Below are 18,371 nucleotides of genomic sequence, written 5' to 3'. Positions count from 1 at the left end.
TAGTGATGCTTTGGTTTGGATTTACTTATCCAAGCAGTTCACGGATATGTGGAAGACTTTCCAGCTGTATCTTAGAACAGAGAAATTAATATTTAATTTCCCAGGCAACAAATCATGGTCTCCAATCCATGTTGCCATTTCAAAACACGATGCTCTATAGCTCGTCCTTATCAATGGTTAACTCCAAAGGGTCTTACTTGATCCTTTGCCAGTGTTTATGCGTGTAGCATCAATATTTAGCATATCTTTATTTCCTTGAATAGAGAACTATTCCTATGTACCATTTCAAGTACCATAAGTATTCTTGATCTCAATCTAGTTGATCTTCACTTAGATCAATAGAGATTGGTATATGTTCGTCATGCCTAAAGTCATACGATACGTTTTTGGCGATCCTCATATTATATCATACATGATAAATTCTTTTGCAGAATATTTCCCAATTGAATTCTATTCATGTAACTTTAGCTCATCTAGTTTCAGTAGATACTAAATCCAGCTAAATTCTTTGACATATAATATAGGTTAAGAATCTGACTTAGATCCTTTGATGTTTAACTTTGTAAATGCTTATACATAGTTCAAACATTCTTTACTTAGATTTATTCACATGGGTCGAATATCTCCAATGGAGTCTTTCGTGTTTGATTTAGTAAATGCCATTACTTAATCCAAAACATTAATATAAGATCTTTGTAAATAGATCTTAATACCCAGTATGTACTAAGTTTCCCCTTGGTCCATCATTGATGAATAATTTCAAATCTAAGTCATTAGCATTTGAATGTATTTTACAATAGAGAGATATGTGTGTGATACACAGGACCAGTTAAGTTTTTATGTACTGCCACTAAACTTCTTATATATCTATAAGAATCATGTACATTTTATGAAACTAAAATACTTATTAGCTTCACTAAAATACATTTCTAATTCCCAATTGCTTGCTTAAATCGGTACTTAGATTTCATAAGCTAGCTTTCTTTTTCAAGCATTTATTTGGATCCACAAATCCTATGACATACCATGTACATAGTTTATTCCAACATTTTATTGAGGAATTGTTTTGTCATCCAATTGCCATATGTACCAATATGTAATCATTGCTTGATTTATAGACTTGAGCATTACGATTATGCATGAGGTTTCAACACAATCCACGCCGTGAATTTGCTTGTAACCTTTAGCAACTAATCTAGCTTTGTGTGTGAACACAATTTCATGTTTGATGGTTTTTAAATTTGCAACCAATAGGTGTTGAATCTATTCTTGCAAATCAACAAAATTTCAATTTTGTCATCAAAACATTGAGTATGTTTTATGGCCTCTAACCATTTAAAACATTTGAGTCTATATATGGCCTCTAACCATTTTAGGGAATCTGGGTTTCGTCATAGCTTTCTTACAAGTCACAAACTCATTAATCTACATGATAATAGTTTGACTGCAAGTTGTAGGTTTCTTCACTATCTAATAGAAGAATCTCATAGCTTCAGTGACCTGAACTCCATGATTCTTTACTATCTAATAGAAGAATCTCATAGTTTCAGTGATTTGAACTCTATGCCTACTTGGGTATAGAACATCAAACAATAGAATATCAATAGCCATTTGAAAGTCCTTTGAATATTCTGTTCTCCTTGAAGCACTTGTAAAGTCTTCTAAGAGATGTCTATTCTTTAAAGCCACTTCTAAAGTCCTTTAGGAATAAGTTCGGATTTTCTGAAGCACTTCGAAAAGCCTCCGGAATGTCCGTTTATGTTTGTTGTTCGCCTCGAAAACTTTCGAGGTCTATTTTCTCCCACTTATCATTTTGGCAACGAATCTCCAAAAGGACATTATTTCGAGCAAACAAACATTAAGTTCTCAAAAATTCGTGGTAGAAACAATACCCTTGTGTCTCATTTGAATAAATCACAATGCCACATATATCTATACTTGCGCCTTAGTTTGTCGAATGACAAACACTAAGCTCCCACTGAGTTTAGCAACTCTCTAGATATATATTATCGAAAAGATATTCTGAAATTACTTTTCAATAGCTTTGACGAATTTGGTTTAGTTTGGTGGTAGTTGAGCATTTTGTTGTAGAAATTATAGGAAAAGTCTTTATGATTTATCATTCATCGAATCAAGTACTAATTGACTTCGATCATTCCAACGTAGATATGCCATATCTTATGGAGCTAGTTTGTGAAATTACAACACACAATCATTGATGATCATATTTGGTCTCAAGTAATCATCAACATGATCTAACCTAGATCTTTATGATTTCTTGCCAAGTGGATTTTATACTTCTGAATCTTTGAACTAGCCAAACAGATTCAACTTATATCACATTTGAGTAAATAAACCTATATTCACTCAAATCCATGTGAAATAATAAAGTCATAAAATCTTTCTTTAGCTTTGAACTCTATTGTCTAGGCGTTCTAACAATAGTTCATATCTTTTGTTACTTTCAACAAGTAAGACTAGTTGTCTTAAATTGATTTAGAAATCAATGAACTTTCCAAAGTCCATCAAAATAGAGCTTTTGAATGTTAACTTGTTGATATGGTCTAAGCAACAATGCCAAAGATTAGTGGAAATCAGTAAAGTTCTTTAAAGAGTTGTTTGTTTTAATCAAGCATATTGACTCAACCCGTAAATGACCATTTCATTCAAATAAACAAACAAACATTGTTTTTGTTTTTCTTGAATGTGAGTCTTTCTGCGTTGAAAACAGAAATTTAGGTATGTTGATTATGGAACAAAATAACCATTAAGTTCCAGCCTTTGAAAGGACTTAAAACAAACTAGATGACCCTACAACTAATGTAGCATTGCCATGTTTCATTTCCCACTTGTAGGTCATTAGTGTATCCTAGCTTCCATTGTTTAAGTTATTACCGAAGTAAGAACCTCAAGCGGTATATGATACCAAGGAAGTTTGATTGCTAGGTCACTTCTCTATAAACATAAACTTATATGTAGAAACGGAATCGTAAATTCCTTTAATTTGTTCCTTGTTTTCCTATTTCTTGTACCCTTTCTTATAGTCTTAAGAATTGAATTCTATAGTGTTGACTTTTATACTTTGTTAGACATGTCCGATGTCATTCCAACAAAGTTCTTACCATTTTATTTATGTTGAATATTCTGTTTCAACTAGATGATCTTACCAGAAGCTTCTAAAGTTCTCTAAGCATCAATCTATTCGAATGTCTAGGGACTAGACTCATTCGAGAAATAAATGGACAAAGATATTAGGTTGTTAACCATTGGTAAGGCTGAGCGTTTTATACTCAATGCTTTATGATCTCAAAACTACATTGTATTTTGAATTCACAAGCACCAATTGGTTTGCCATTCGATTTTGATATTCGAAAACAACCATAAAAGTCGATATAAGAAACGTACATTTTAAATTGCTCATTTTCTCTCATTTCCGTGATTCGTTCTTGGATTCACTACCAATCGAGGAAATTTATTGTTACCTTTCTAAAAGGATTTATTGCAGTGCAAGATATTTAATTATAAACAATAATCAAAACATACATTGAAGCATGCAAAGTCTAAACATTTATCATGAATAATAACTTGAAAATTAAAGCAATCATGCAATTCAAACAAGTTATTACATTTTATTCGAATTTATTGTTCCGGCAGGTGTGAATAAAATGATTCCAAGATCCTAAAATCCATTGAAGAATTAAGCACAGTTTGTCGACTTAATCCTAAAACATCTTAGGTAAGCAAAAACCTTTTGCTAATAGTCTAGAAACTATTTTTGGTTGATAGGCACGTCTAAGAACTTATTAGGTAAACCTATCGATTTTGCCACGACATAAAAGGACTCCTTACTTATATCGTTGAGTTTCACCAAAACTAACATGTACTCACAATTATTTGTGTACCTTGCCCCTTTAGGACCAATAAGTAACACCTCGCTGAGCGAAAACTATTACTAGATTGATGTAAAGGATATCCAAGCAAGTGTATATTTTGGCATGGCACCTTTTAACTCAATTTTTAAGTTTGGAACTTAAGGCTCTTTCTATGTTGGTTAGATTTTAAGTGAACTAAAATCCTTAATCATGCAACATAATCAAGCAACAATCTCATGCATAATTAAGACATATTTAAAGCAATAAATAACTTAAAGCATGCATAAGATAAATGTGATCTAGTATGGCCAGACTTCATCTTGAAGCTTCAACTTCAAAGTCCGTTTCGAAAATCTCCGTGGGAGGCACCATTTTCTTCAAATAGGATAAGCTATAATTAAACTAATTACAACTATTTGATGGTACGCAGACCATATTTGAATTGAAAAACAATTTTGGTACTTTAGACCAATTACATTCAAATTAATGGTACGCAGACCATATTTTCTATCCTATTTGGGCCATACAAGTCACTTCATAACCTGCAAAACAGTACATATACAATATATACCATTCACCCATTCATTATCATGAATGGCCCACATAGCTGGTTAGTAAAACACGTTATGCATCACATAAATATTTGCAGCAATTAATCAAGGGCACCAATAATCTACAAATTATTCAGTCCTTATTAATTCTAATCAAGTTGTTTTAACCTTAAGGATTTGTAGACCTAATCAAGAGTTTATGATTAAAAGTGCTCCCACTTAAACCAATAAATTCATATGCTTAACTAATTTTAAACATAAAAATGTATTTCTAGTCTAACCGGAAACATACAAATTTAATTAAAATTTAAAGCTCATATAAATTTATAATTGAATCCACAAATTTAATTTATTTTCAGTCGTATTTAAATTAATTCATGATTTCAATTTTAGTAAAATAATTAGAATAAATGAAATTTATTATAATTATAATATTCAAAATTAAAATCCAAGAAAATAATTTAAATTATTAATTTTAAAATTAATTAAAATTACGTAAACTAAAAATTTCAAATTAAAATTTTAAAACGATCTAATCGTAACATAAGGTGCGCAACATCATCACGCAACGCACAACCATAGGCCACACGCACGCAGCCATCGCTGGCCATGTGCGCGCAGCCTATGTGCTGCGTCGCATCTGCTGCTGCTCACCATCGCAAGGCGCCCGCCAGCGCTCGTCGCAACACGCTCGCTGCTCACCATCACTGGGCGTAGCGCTCGTCGCACGCGAGCTTGCGCTCGCTGCGCCCGAGGCTTCGCACGTTGCGCGCGGCAGTTGCGTCGTGGCGCAGCTCGCCTGCTGCCCACACGCGACTGTCGCTGCCTTGCTCTCGCCCTTTCCAACTCGCTCGTCGCACACAGCACATGACACAAGGCAGGGCTGCTGCCTTGTGCTCGTGCACCATAGCCTTGCTCATTGCATTCGTACCGCATGGGCGACGAGCTCCTTTGCTCGTCGTCGCATGCCCGCACTATACAACACCCCTTAAGGGTAACACGTAGCGTCCATTGCTTTGTGCGTGCAAGTTATATGAGCGAATCGCATAAAAATTAAAATTTTTATTTTCAAAATTAATGACAAATTAAAAAATCATATTAATTTCATAATTTTAGGGCGAAAAATCGAAAATTTATTAATTAATTGATTTTCGATTAACATGGATTCAAGTTTAGGTCATAAAAATTTAAAATTTAACACAAATTTACAATTTTTATGGTGGTTTTTAATCATAGGTATCTAAATAAATTACTAACTAATTATGAAAATCAAATTAATTCTAAATTATTCCAATTTTCAACAAATTAATCATAATTACAAATTAGATTGCATAATTAACAAGGCTAGGCATTCAAACTGGTTAAACATATACTGTAGGTCAATCAAAAATTCAAGATTTAACAACAAGAATCGCAAATATTTAATTTAACATCTTAAATTTACAAAATTTTGCGTTCGAAAAACTAAAACCTCCGAAAAGTCATAGTTAGGCTTCGAATTTGAGAATTCTGGGTTCGGCCGAAAAATATTATTTTGGTCAAAATTTTAGAATGCCTTTTACATGCGGAATTGACACAAAAATCACTCGATTTGGATGAGTAACGAAGAAACTGCCGAAAAACTGCGTACATATAATTAAATAAACGCAATTAACAATTACGAAAATTAATCACCCCTTTTAATTCTTGCAAATTTGTAATATTTAACCATGTTTATGCAATTTAGATTATGAAAATAATAAGAGGCTCGTGATACCACTGTTGGGTTATGATACATATGACAATACATAAATCATACGGAAAAAGCATAAAGCCAGGAAAGCGTGCCTTCCCTAGCTGCGCCCGAACCGAACAAGAACAAGTCTTTAGGACTCCAAGTGTCGTCCCTCCGTAGATAGTCCACAGTACGTCCGGATCCGCCTCAAGATTGACCAACTAGAATCGCCCTTAAGGTGCTTAGGAATTTTCGGCTATTAGTGCAAGAGAGTGGCTGAATTTTCTTTCAAATACTTACCCTTTGAATACTTCAATCGTGTGTATAAATTATGACCCTAGGCCTTTATTTATAGAGGTTTGGAAAGGGAATTGGAATCCTAGTAGGATACGATTTAATTAAACTTAGAATCCTACAAGGACTCTAATTAAATAATCCTAACAGGAATAGGAATTTAATCACACACCAAATCCTAATAGATTTAGGAATTGTGCATGGACACAAGCACACACACGCACGGAGCCACGAGGGCGCCCGCACGCGTGCGCTCGGCCCACGCAGCCCACGCTGGGCAGTCTTGCCTTGCGGTGGGCCTGGCGCTGCCTTGGGCTGGGCGTGCGCGCGTCCTTGTTTGCTGGGCGATGGCCTGGCATCGTGCTGGGCCTTCGTCCGGCAGGCCTCGTCCGATGCTTATTCGTACGATACGCTTCCGATTAAATTCCCGGTTCCGGAATTCATTTCAGATACGAACAAATATTTAATATTTCCGTTTCCGAAATTATTTTTCGATTCCGATAATATTTCCAATTCTGACATTATTTCCGTTTCCGGCAATATTTCCGATTCCGGCAATATTTGCATTTCCGATAATATTTTCCGATACGTACCATGTTTCCGTTTTCGGCAACATCTACGACCTGGATAATATTTATATTTCCGATACGATCCATATTTCCGTTTCCGGCAATATCATCGTTTCCGGAGTATTCATTTCTTGCTAGTGACGATCTCAGCTCCCACTTAAACCAAGATCCGTCGATTCCGAATATCCATAGATAGAGTATTTAATTCCATTAAATACTTGATCCGTTTACGTACTATTTGTGTGACCCTACGGGTTCAGTCAAGAGTAAGCTGTGGATTAATATTATTAATTCCACTTGAACTGAAACGGCCTCTGGCTAGGCATTCAGCTCACTTGATCTCACTGAATTATTAAATTGTTAATTAATACTGTACCGCATTTATTAGACTTAACATTGAATGCATACTTGGACCAAGGGCATTATTTCCTTCAAGTACGGGGGCCATTGTGCGAATCACGACTCACTAGAAATCAACTCCTATAAACACAAAGGAGAAACTTAATTATTAATCATGTTTACTAAATTTCTAGTAACTATTTAAAAGACTAAAACCCTTGGTTTAATTAAAAATTAATCGTTATTCGTCAATTTAATAGTCTCAAATAGTCAACTCAAGTCCTAGCATAAAAACATTGACTTTTTGGCTTTAAAATCATAAAAATCAACACTTTAAAGATTAATAACAAATCTGAAAATTTAAGTTGATTCTCATAATTAAAATTTTCATTAAATTATGTGAATCAATCGCTTGAACAATCGGAATTGAAATCCTACTAGTAGGTCACTAATAAAATCATGTTTCGACCTTAAAATTTGACACTTTAATTAACCCTTAAATCTGAAAATTATAATTCTTTTGAATTAAAAACAATCTCATCAATTCGAATACTAAATATTAAAACACGATGTTCATAACCGTTACCAGCAATTTAAATAATCCAAATAATTAAATAATCGCAATTAAATAATTAAAACAATTTAAAAACTGAAATTTGAAAAGTTTGAAAGTATACAATTTGATTATCAACAATCAACAACACACACATGCAACAATTGATGTGTTGCGTGTGTGGGCAGCGACGATGAAGCAGCAACACACGAGCACGGCCGCACCACACAAGCACAGCAGCAACAGCGCGCGGGGCAGCGCTGTGTTGTGGCGAGTGGGCAAGAGAGAGGGGCGCGAGGGTGTGTCGCACAACAGCAGCAGCGAGCAACGAGTGCTGGGCTCCGGGCTGCGAAGGCGAGAGAGAACAGCGAGGGGTGTGCGCGTGAGGCGCGACTGGCACACGAGCAAGCACACGAGCAAGCACGCTCATGCCTTGGGGTTGAAGGAAAGGGGCGGACGAAAAGGAGGAGAGAGAGGGAGAAAAATTCTGAAAATTAAGGTTGGGGATTTAATGAAGGGAAAGGGTATTTATAGGTTCTCATCCCTTCATGGGCTAGGTTTTAGGGCTTGCTTACGGGCTTGTTTAATATTAATTATTTGCAAGCCTTGTTGGGTTTGATCATGGAATTTAACTGGGCTTATATTAAATTAAATTCGTTTTCAAAATACGACCCAAGAAATCCCGATTAAATAAATTCGTTGAATTTATTTAATAAAAACACGGTTTTCGTAAATAATTAATAATTAAATTAATTAATATAAAATACATTTAATTCCCATTAAATGCAAATAAATAAAAAAATCCTTATAAATATAATAAAATATATTTATAAATTATGAAAAATACGAGGTATTATTGTCTACCCTCCTTAAAAGGTTTCGTCCCGAAACTTGGGCACGAAAATCACGATTCAAAAATCTAGACTTGAGACTTTATGAGACTTTAGTGTGTTTTCTTTGTAGAAAGTTTTAGTTGCTATACTCTTTAAGTAATTCAACATGACAATAAATAGTGAAACTTCACTTAAAACAATAAATTAGGCATACCGTAAGGGGAAAATTAGGTAAATAAGGTAAAAAGCGCAAAATTCAACCGCACTCTACCCCCCTTAAAGAAAACGAGTTACGGCTCCGTAACTCAACTAACCTCGGGGAAAAGCACGGAATATTTCTTCCTCATTTCTTCCTCGGCTTCCCATGTAGATTCCTCAGATTCTTGGTTAGACCATAACACTTTAACAATCTTAACATCCTTAGTCCGTGTACTACGTACTTTGCTATCAAGGATTTTGCAGGTCTTTCCTCAAATGTCAAACTTTGGTCTAACTCTATGGTCTCCGGTTGCAGTACATGCGACTTGTCTGGGACTGTGAGGGGGTCGAAAAAGCACGAGGCTAATGCATGACCTCGTCCCTCGTGGGCGTGACGTTTTCAGATCAAGTGTAGTTAGATTTCCTGTGAGTTTACACCCAATCGACTAGTAATATAGGAGTCGCCATTCAGTTTTTAACGACAATGAGAAAAACTGACAAAACCCGGTTATCGTGACATAAAGGGAGTGCAATTATGTTCGACCACGACGGCCATAGGTTCCCTTTGTTAGGTTATGATACATATGAAAATACATAAATCATGCGGAAACAACCATTAAGCCAGGAATACATATTATTTACACATAATCATATAGCATAATTTAGATGCATACTCTTTGTTGCGTGCCTTCCCTAGCTGCGCCCGAACCGAACAAGAACAAGTCTTTAGGACTCCAAGTGTCGTCCCTCCGTAGATAGTCCACAGCACGTCCGGATCCGCCTTAAGATTGACCAACTAGAATCGCCCTTAAGGTACTAGAATTTTCGGTACTCTTAGGTAAGAAATATGACTGAATTTTTCTCTCAAAACTCACTTTGAATACTTGAATTAATCTCTGAAAATATGTGACCCTAGGCACGTATTTATAGAGTTATGGAAAGGGAATTGGAATCCTAGTAGGATACGAATTAATTAAACTTAGAATCCTACAAGAACTCTAATTAATTAATTTATCCTTTTAGGAATAGGAATTTAATCATATACTAATTCTAATAGTTTTAGGAATCATGCATGAACACAAACTCACACACACACGGCAGCCACGAGGGCCGCCCATGCGTGTGCGTGCGAGCAGCAGCCCACGCAGCGAGGCCATGGCCTTGGCGCGCGCTGGGCCTGCCTTGCGGTGGGCCTGGGCGCTGCCTTGGTTGGGCGCGCGTTTGGCTTGCTGGGCGATGGCCCGACTTCGTGCTGGGCCTTCGTCCGGCAGGCCTCGTCCGATGCTAATTCGTACGATACGCTTCCGATTAAATTCCCGGTTCCGGAATTCATTTTCGATACGAACAATATTTAATATTTCCGATTCCGGAATCAATTTCCGTTTCGAACAAATATTTAATATTTCCGTTTCCGGAATTATTTTCCGATTCCGATAATATTTCCGATTCTGACAATATTTCCGTTTCCGGCAATATTTCTGATTCTGGCAATATTTCCATTTCCGATAATATTTTCCGATACGTACCATGTTTCCGTTTCCGGCAACATCTACGACTTGGATAATATTTATATTTCCGATACGATCCATATTTCCGTTTCCGGCAATATCATCGTTTCCGGAGTATTCATTTCTTGCCTGTGACGATCTCAGCTCCCACTGAAACCAAGATCCGTGGATTCCGAATATCCATAGATGGAGTATCTAATGCCATTAAATACTTGATCCGTTTACGTACTATTTGTGTGACCCTACGGGTTCAGTCAAGAGTAGGCTGTGGATTAATATCATTAATTCCACTTGAACTGAAGCGGCCTCTAGCTAGGCATTCAGCTCACTTGATCTCACTGAATTATTAACTTGTTAATTAATACTGAACCGCATTTATTAGACTTAACATAGAATGCATACTTGGACCAAGGGCATTATTTCCTTCAGTCTCCCACTTGTCCTTAGGGACAAGTGTGCATTTCCTAATTCCTTTGTCGCTCGATGCTTGCTCTTGAACATAAGGTAAGAGTCGTCATCCTTATTATGTCCAGAGGTGTTCCTCGGTTTCAGAGTTCAACTGATCAAATAAACAGATAATCATAGCCTATGATTCATCCGAGCACGGCCATGCATTTCACAGTTTCTAGCTCTCCGAGTGGCCTTGTACAACTTTTAAGCATCTCATCCCAATTTATGGGAGGACAATCCCAATCTTGCGATCTTGAGATTAGACTTCGTTTGATAGGTGATTACCTGAGCGTTGCCTTTATAGCCTCCTTTTACGGTGCTACGGTTGGTCAACGTCAAAGCAACCAGTTCTCAAACAAGTAATCTCAAATCACACAGGTATTGAGGATTTAGTGTCTAATAATTTAATGAAATTTACTTATGACAGACTTTCATCTCTTACAGTAAAGTTTCATAGGTCTTGTCCGATACTAGTCTTCCCAAAGTAAGTATCTATGCAAATGATTATGACATTGCCATGTCCACATAGTTCAAGAAACAGAACTACTAGTCATCTTGCATTCTAATCGTCTAACGTTTTCTATGCGTCCAATTTTATAGAAAACTCCGACTAGGGACCATTTTCAACCTTTGACATTCAAGTTCACTTGATAGACATTTCTTAGTCACAGGACTGGTCCTGACAGTCTATCTTGAATATATCGTCAAATTGAAGGGACTCATCATTTAATAAACCACAAATTAAATGGAAAAATGAATTCTTTTCATTTATTGTGAATGATTAACCAATAATGTTTTACAAAGATTTAAACTCTAAAACTTTAAAACATTAAATAGAGACATCAAAGCCATTCTCCAATATGCTTGATTCCCATAGCTGCAGTGTGCGAGTTGTGCTTCGCCTGCGGCAGAGGTTTAGTTAATGGATCTGATATGTTGTCATCAGTTCCAATTTTTCTTATCTCGACTTCTTTTCTTTCAACGAACTCTCGTAGAAGGTGAAATCTACGAAGTACATGCTTGACTCTCTGGTGGTGTCTAGGCTCTTTTGCCTGTGCAATAGCTCCGTTATTGTCACAATACAGGGCTATTGGTCCTTTAATGGAGGGGACTACACCAAGTTCACCTATGAACTTCCTTAGCCATATAGCTTCCTTTGCTGCTTCATGTGCAGCAATGTACTCCGCTTCAGTTGTAGAATCCGCAATGGTGCTTTGCTTAGCACTTTTGCAGCTTATTGCTCCTCCGTTGAGGCAGAAGACAAACCCAGACTGTGATCTGAAATCATCTTTGTCGGTTTGGAAACTTGCGTCCGTATAGCCTTTAACAATTAATTCATCATCTCCACCATAGACCAGGAAGTCATCTTTGTGCCTTTTCAGGTACTTCAGAATGTTCTTGGCAGCAGTCCAATGCGCCTCTCCTGGGTCTGACTGGTATCTGCTCGTAGCACTGAGTGCGTACGCAACATCCGGGCGTGTACATATCATAGCATACATTATTGAACCAATCAATGATGCATATGGAATCCCATTCATTCGTCTACGCTCATCAAGTGTTTTTGGGCACTGAGTCTTGCTTAGAGTCATTCCATGAGACATGGGTAGGTAGCCTCGCTTGGAGTCCGCCATCTTGAACCTATCAAGCACCTTATTGATATAAGTGCTTTGACTAAGTCCAATCATCCTTTTAGATCTATCTCTGTAAATCTTGATGCCCAATATGTACTGTGCTTCTCCTAGATCCTTCATCGAAAAACATTTCCCAAGCCAAATCTTGACAGAGTTCAACATAGGAATGTCATTTCCGATAAGCATGTCGTCGACATATAATACTAGGAAAGCAATTTTGCTCCCACTGACCTTCTTGTATACACAAGATTCGTCTGCGTTCTTGATGAAACCAAAGTCACTGACTGCTTCATCAAAACGTATATTCCATCTCCTGGATGCCTGCTTCAATCCGTAGATTGATTTCTTTAGCTTGCATACCTTTTTAGCATTCTTTGGATCCTCAAAACCTTCAGGCTGTGTCATAAACACAGTTTCTGTTAAAATGCCGTTTAAGAAAGCAGTTTTGACATCCATCTGCCATATTTTGTAATCGTAATATGCAGCGATTGCTAACATTATCCGAATAGACTTTAGCATTGCAACTGGTGAAAAGGTTTCATCGTAGTCCACACCGTGGACTTGCCTGTAACCTTTTGCAACCAATCTAGCTTTGAAAACTTCAAGTTTCCCATCCTTGTCCTTTTTCAGTTTGAAAACCCATTTGCTTCCAATGGCTTGGTAGCCATCTGGCAAATCGACCAAATCCCATACTTGGCTTTCAGACATGGAGTCTAATTCAGATTGCATGGCTTCTTGCCATTGCTTGGAGCTAGGGCTCGCCATAGCTTGTTTGTAAGTCGCAGGTTCATCACTTTCAAGTAATAGAACGTCATAGCTCTCGTTCGTCAAAATACCTAAGTACCTTTCCGGTTGAGATCTATATCTTTGCGATCTACGCGGGGTAACATTTCTAGATTGACCATGATTCTCACCAGATTCTTCTAAAGATCTCTGAGTTTCATCCTGAATGTCATCTTGAGCATTCTCTAGAGTTTGTTGTTCGACTCGAATTTCTTCGAGGTCTACTTTTCTCCCACTTGTCATTTTGGAAATGTGATCTTTCTCCAAAAAGACACCATCTCGAGCAACAAACACCTTGTTCTCAGATGTATTGTAGAAGTAATACCCCTTTGTTTCCTTTGGATAGCCCACAAGGATACATTTGTAAGATTTTGGATGAAGTTTGTCTGAAATTAATCGTTTGACGTATACTTCACATCCCCAAATCTTAAGAAAAGACATATTTAGAGGCTTTCCAAACCATAATTCGTATGGAGTCTTTTCGACAGCTTTAGACGGAGCTCTATTTATAGTGAGTGCAGCTGTATTTAGTGCATGTCCCCAAAATTCTAATGGAAGTTCGGCCTGACCCATCATTGACCTGACCATGTCTAGCAAGGTTCTGTTCCTCCGTTCCGACACACCGTTCCATTGTGGTGTTCCAGGAGGAGTCAATTCTGATAGAATTCCACATTCTTTCAGATGGTCATCAAATTCATAGCTCAGATATTCACCGCCTCTATCAGACCGCAGTGCTTTAATCTTCTTGCCTAATTGATTCTCTACTTCACTCTGAAATTCCTTGAATTTGTCAAAGGATTCAGACTTATGCTTCATTAGGTAGACATAACCATACCTACTGAAGTCATCAGTGAAAGTGATAAAGTAGCTGAAACCACCTCTAGCATTTGTACTCATTGGTCCACATACATCTGTATGGATTAAACCCAATAGTTCATTTGCTCTTTCTCCAACTTTAGAGAAAGGTTGCTTTGTCATTTTGCCAAGTAAACATGATTCGCATTTACCATAATCCTCTAAGTCAAATGGTTATAGAATTCCTTCCTTTTGAAGTCTTTCTAAGCGTTTCAAGTTTATATGGCCTAATCGACAATGCCACAGATAGGTGAGATCTGAATCATCCTTTTTGGCCTTTTTGGTATTTATGTTATATACTTGTTTGTCGTGATCTAATAAATAAAGTCCATTGACTAATCTAGCAGATCCATAAAACATCTCTTTAAAATAAAACGAACAACTATTGTCTTTTATTAAAAAGGAAAATCCCTTAGCATCTAAGCAAGAAACTGAAATGATGTTTTTAGTAAGACTTGGAACATGGAAACAATCTTCCAGTTCCAAAACTAGCCCGGAGGGCAACGACAAATAGTAAGTTCCTACAGCTAATGCAGCAATCCGTGCTCCATTTCCCACTGGTAGGTCGACTTCACCCTTGCTTAACTTTCTACTTCTTCTTAGTCCCTGTGGATTGGAACATAAGTGTGAGCCACAACCTGTATCTAATACCCAAGAAGTTGAATTAGCAAGTATACAGTCTATAACGAAAATACTTGAAGATGGAACGACTGTTCCGTTCTTTTGATCTTCCTTTAGCTTCAAGCAATCTCTCTTCCAATGCCCCTTCTTCTTGCAGTAGAAGCATTCGGATTCATAAGTGGGTTGACTGACCTTCCTCTTTACAGATTTGGCGCCAGTTTGCTTAGTTGGGCTGGCCTTGTTGCCACCTTTCTTAGCATTCCTCTTCTTTCCAGATTTCTTGAACTTGCCCCCACGCACCATAAGCACATCCTGCTTATCACTTTTGAGCGTCTTTTCAGCAGTCTTCAGCATACCGTGAAGCTCAGTGAGCGTTATGTCCAGACTATTCATACTGTAGTTCGGTTTGAACTGATCATACCCGCTATGAAGAGAATGGAGGATGGTGTCTATAGCCATTTCCTGAGAAAATTGCTGATCCAGCCGACTCATATTCTCAATGAGTCCAATCATTTTGAGAACATGTGGACTTACGGGCTCGCCTTTCTTAAGCTTGGTCTCAAGAATTTGCCTATGAGTCTCGAATCTTTCGACTCGAGCCAGATCTTGGAACATGTTCTTCAACTCACTGATGATTGTGAAAGCATCTGAGTTGATGAACGTTTTCTGCAGATCCGCACTCATGGTGGCGAGCATTAGACATTTCACATCCTTGTTGGCATCAATCCAACGATTGAGGGCTGCCTGAGTGACCCCGTCGCCTGCGGCTTCGGGCATCGCCTCATCTAGGACATACTCCTTTTCTTCCTGCATAAGAACTATTTGCAAGTTCCTTTGCCAGTCAAGGAAGTTTTTCCCGTTCAACTTCTCCTTTTCGAGAATTGATCGAATGTTGAATGAATTGTTGTTTGCCATCTACAATTGAAAAGAATAAACAAATAAATAACCATTCACAATTTCTCTTAATAAACTTAAATTCTAGCATACATGCATAATTCAATGTTTATTAAGCATTTTATTCAAGTTATGTGTTCCGGCAGGTGTGAATAAAATGATTCCAAGATCCTAAAATCATTGAAGAACTAAGCACAGTTTGTCGACTTAATCCTAAAACATCTTAGGTAAGCAAAAGCCTTTTGCTAATAGTCTAGAAACTATTCTTGGTTGATAGGTACGTCTAAGAACTTATTAGGTAAACCTATCGATTTTGCCACGACATAAAAGGACTCCTTACTTATATCGTTGAGTTTCACCAAAACTAACATGTACTCACAATTATTTGTGTACCTTGCCCCTTTAGGACCAATAAGTAACACCTCGCTGAGCGAAAACTATTACTAGATTGATGTAAAGGATATCCAAGCAAGTGTATATTTTGGCATGGCACCTTTTAACTCAATTTTTAAGTTTGGAACTTAAGGCTCTTACTATGTTGGTTAGATTTTAAGTGAACTAAAATCCTTAATCATGCAACATAATCAAGCCACAATCTTACGCATAATTAAGACATATTTAAAGCAATAAATAACTTAAAGCATGCATAAGATAAATGTGATCTAGTATGGCCCGACTTCATCTTGAAGCTTTGACTTCAAAGTCCGTCTTGAAAATCTCCGTGGGAGGCACCATTTTCTTCAAATAGGATAAGCTATAACTAATTACAACTATTTGATGGTACGCATACCATATTTGAATTGAAAAATAACTTTGGTACTTTAGACCAATTACATTCAAATTAATGGTACGCAGACCATATTTTCTATCCTATTTGGGCCATACTAGTCACTTCATAACCTGCAAAACAGTACATATACAATATATACCATTCACCCATTCATTATCATGAATGGCCCACATAGCTGGTTAGTAAAACACATTATGCATCACGTAAACATTTGCAGCAATTAATCAAGGGCACCAATAATCTACCAATTATTCAGTCCTTATTAATTCTAATCAAGTTGTTTTAACCTTAAGGATTTGTAGACCTAATCCAGAGTTTTATGACTAAAAGGGCTCCCACTTAAACCAATAAATTCATATGCTTTACTAATTTTAAACATAAAAATGTATTTCAAGTCTAACCGGAAACATACAAATTTAATTAAAATTTAAAGCTCATATAAATTTATAATTGAATCCAAAAAGTTTAATTTAATTTCAGTCGTATTTAAATTAATTCATGATTTTAATTTTAGTAAAATAATTAGAATAAATAAAATTTATTATAATTACAATATTCAAAATTAAAATCCAAGAAAATAATTTAAATTATTAATTTTAAAATTAATTAAAATTACGTAAACTGAAAAATTTCAAATTAAACATTCAAAACGATCTAATCGCAACGCAAACACCCTACGCATTGCACGCCCATGGGCCGCACGCACACAGCCATCGCTGGCCATGTGCGCGCAGCCCATGCGCTCGTCGCATAGCTGCTGCATCTTCCATCGCAAGCCATCGCACGCTATGGTGCTCGCTGCGCGTGCGCCAGCGCTCGACGCACGCGAGCCATCGCTCGCTGTGCGCGCTCGCCAGCGCTCGCTGCGCGCGAGCCATCGCTCGCTGTGCGCGCGAGCCATTGCTCGCTGTGCGCGCGAGCCATCGCTCGCTGTGCGCGCGAGCCATCGCTCGCTGTGCGCGTGAGCAATTGCGCGCGATCAATCGCTGGGCGCAGCGCTCGTGGCACGCGAGCTTGCGCTCGCTGCGCGCGAGGCTGCGCGCGCTTGCGCGAGGCAGTGCGCGTCGTGGCGCAGCTCGCTTGCTGCCCACACGCGACTGCCTTGGCTTGCCTTTCGCCCATGCCCATTTGTTCATAGCTCGTGGCCCACGACACAAGGCAGGGCTGCTGCCTTGTGCTCGTGCACCATGCCCTTGCTCATTGCATTCGTGCCGCACAGGCGACGAGCTCCCTTGCTCGTCGTCGCATGCCCGCACTATACAACACCCCTTAAGGGTAACACGAAGCGTCCATTGCTTTGTGCGTGCAAGTTATATGAACGAATCGCATAAAAATTTAAAATTTATATTTAAAATTAATGACAAATTAATAAATAATATTAATTTCATAATTTTAGGGCGAAAAATCGAAAATTTATTATTCAATTGATTTCCGATTGTCATGGATTCAAGTCTAGGTCATAAAAATTTAAAATTTATCATAAATTTACAATTTTTATGGTGGTTTTTAATCATAGGTTTCTAATTAGATTATAATTAATTATGAAAATCAAATTAATTCTAAATTATTCTAATTTTCAACAAATTAATCATAATTACAAATTAGATTGCATAATTAACAAGGCTAGGCATTCAAACTTGTTAAACATATACTGTATGTCAATCAAAAATTCAAGATTTATCAACAAGAATCGCAAATATTTAATTTAACATCTTAAATTTACGAAATTTTGCATTCGAAAAACTAAAACCTTCGAAAAGTCATAGTTAGGCTTCGAATTTGAGAATTCTGGTTTCGGCAGAAAAATAATATTTTTGTCAAAATTTTAGAATGCCTTTTACATGCGGAATTGACACTAAAATCACTCGATTTGGATGAGTAACGAAGAAACTGCCGAAAAACTGCGTACGTATAAT

This window comes from Spinacia oleracea, chromosome 5 (assembly GCF_020520425.1).
Source record: "Spinacia oleracea cultivar Varoflay chromosome 5, BTI_SOV_V1, whole genome shotgun sequence".
NCBI lineage: Eukaryota > Viridiplantae > Streptophyta > Magnoliopsida > Caryophyllales > Amaranthaceae > Spinacia > Spinacia oleracea.
The sequence above is the reverse complement of the archived record's forward strand: the minus strand, read 5'-3'. Positions refer to the sequence as shown.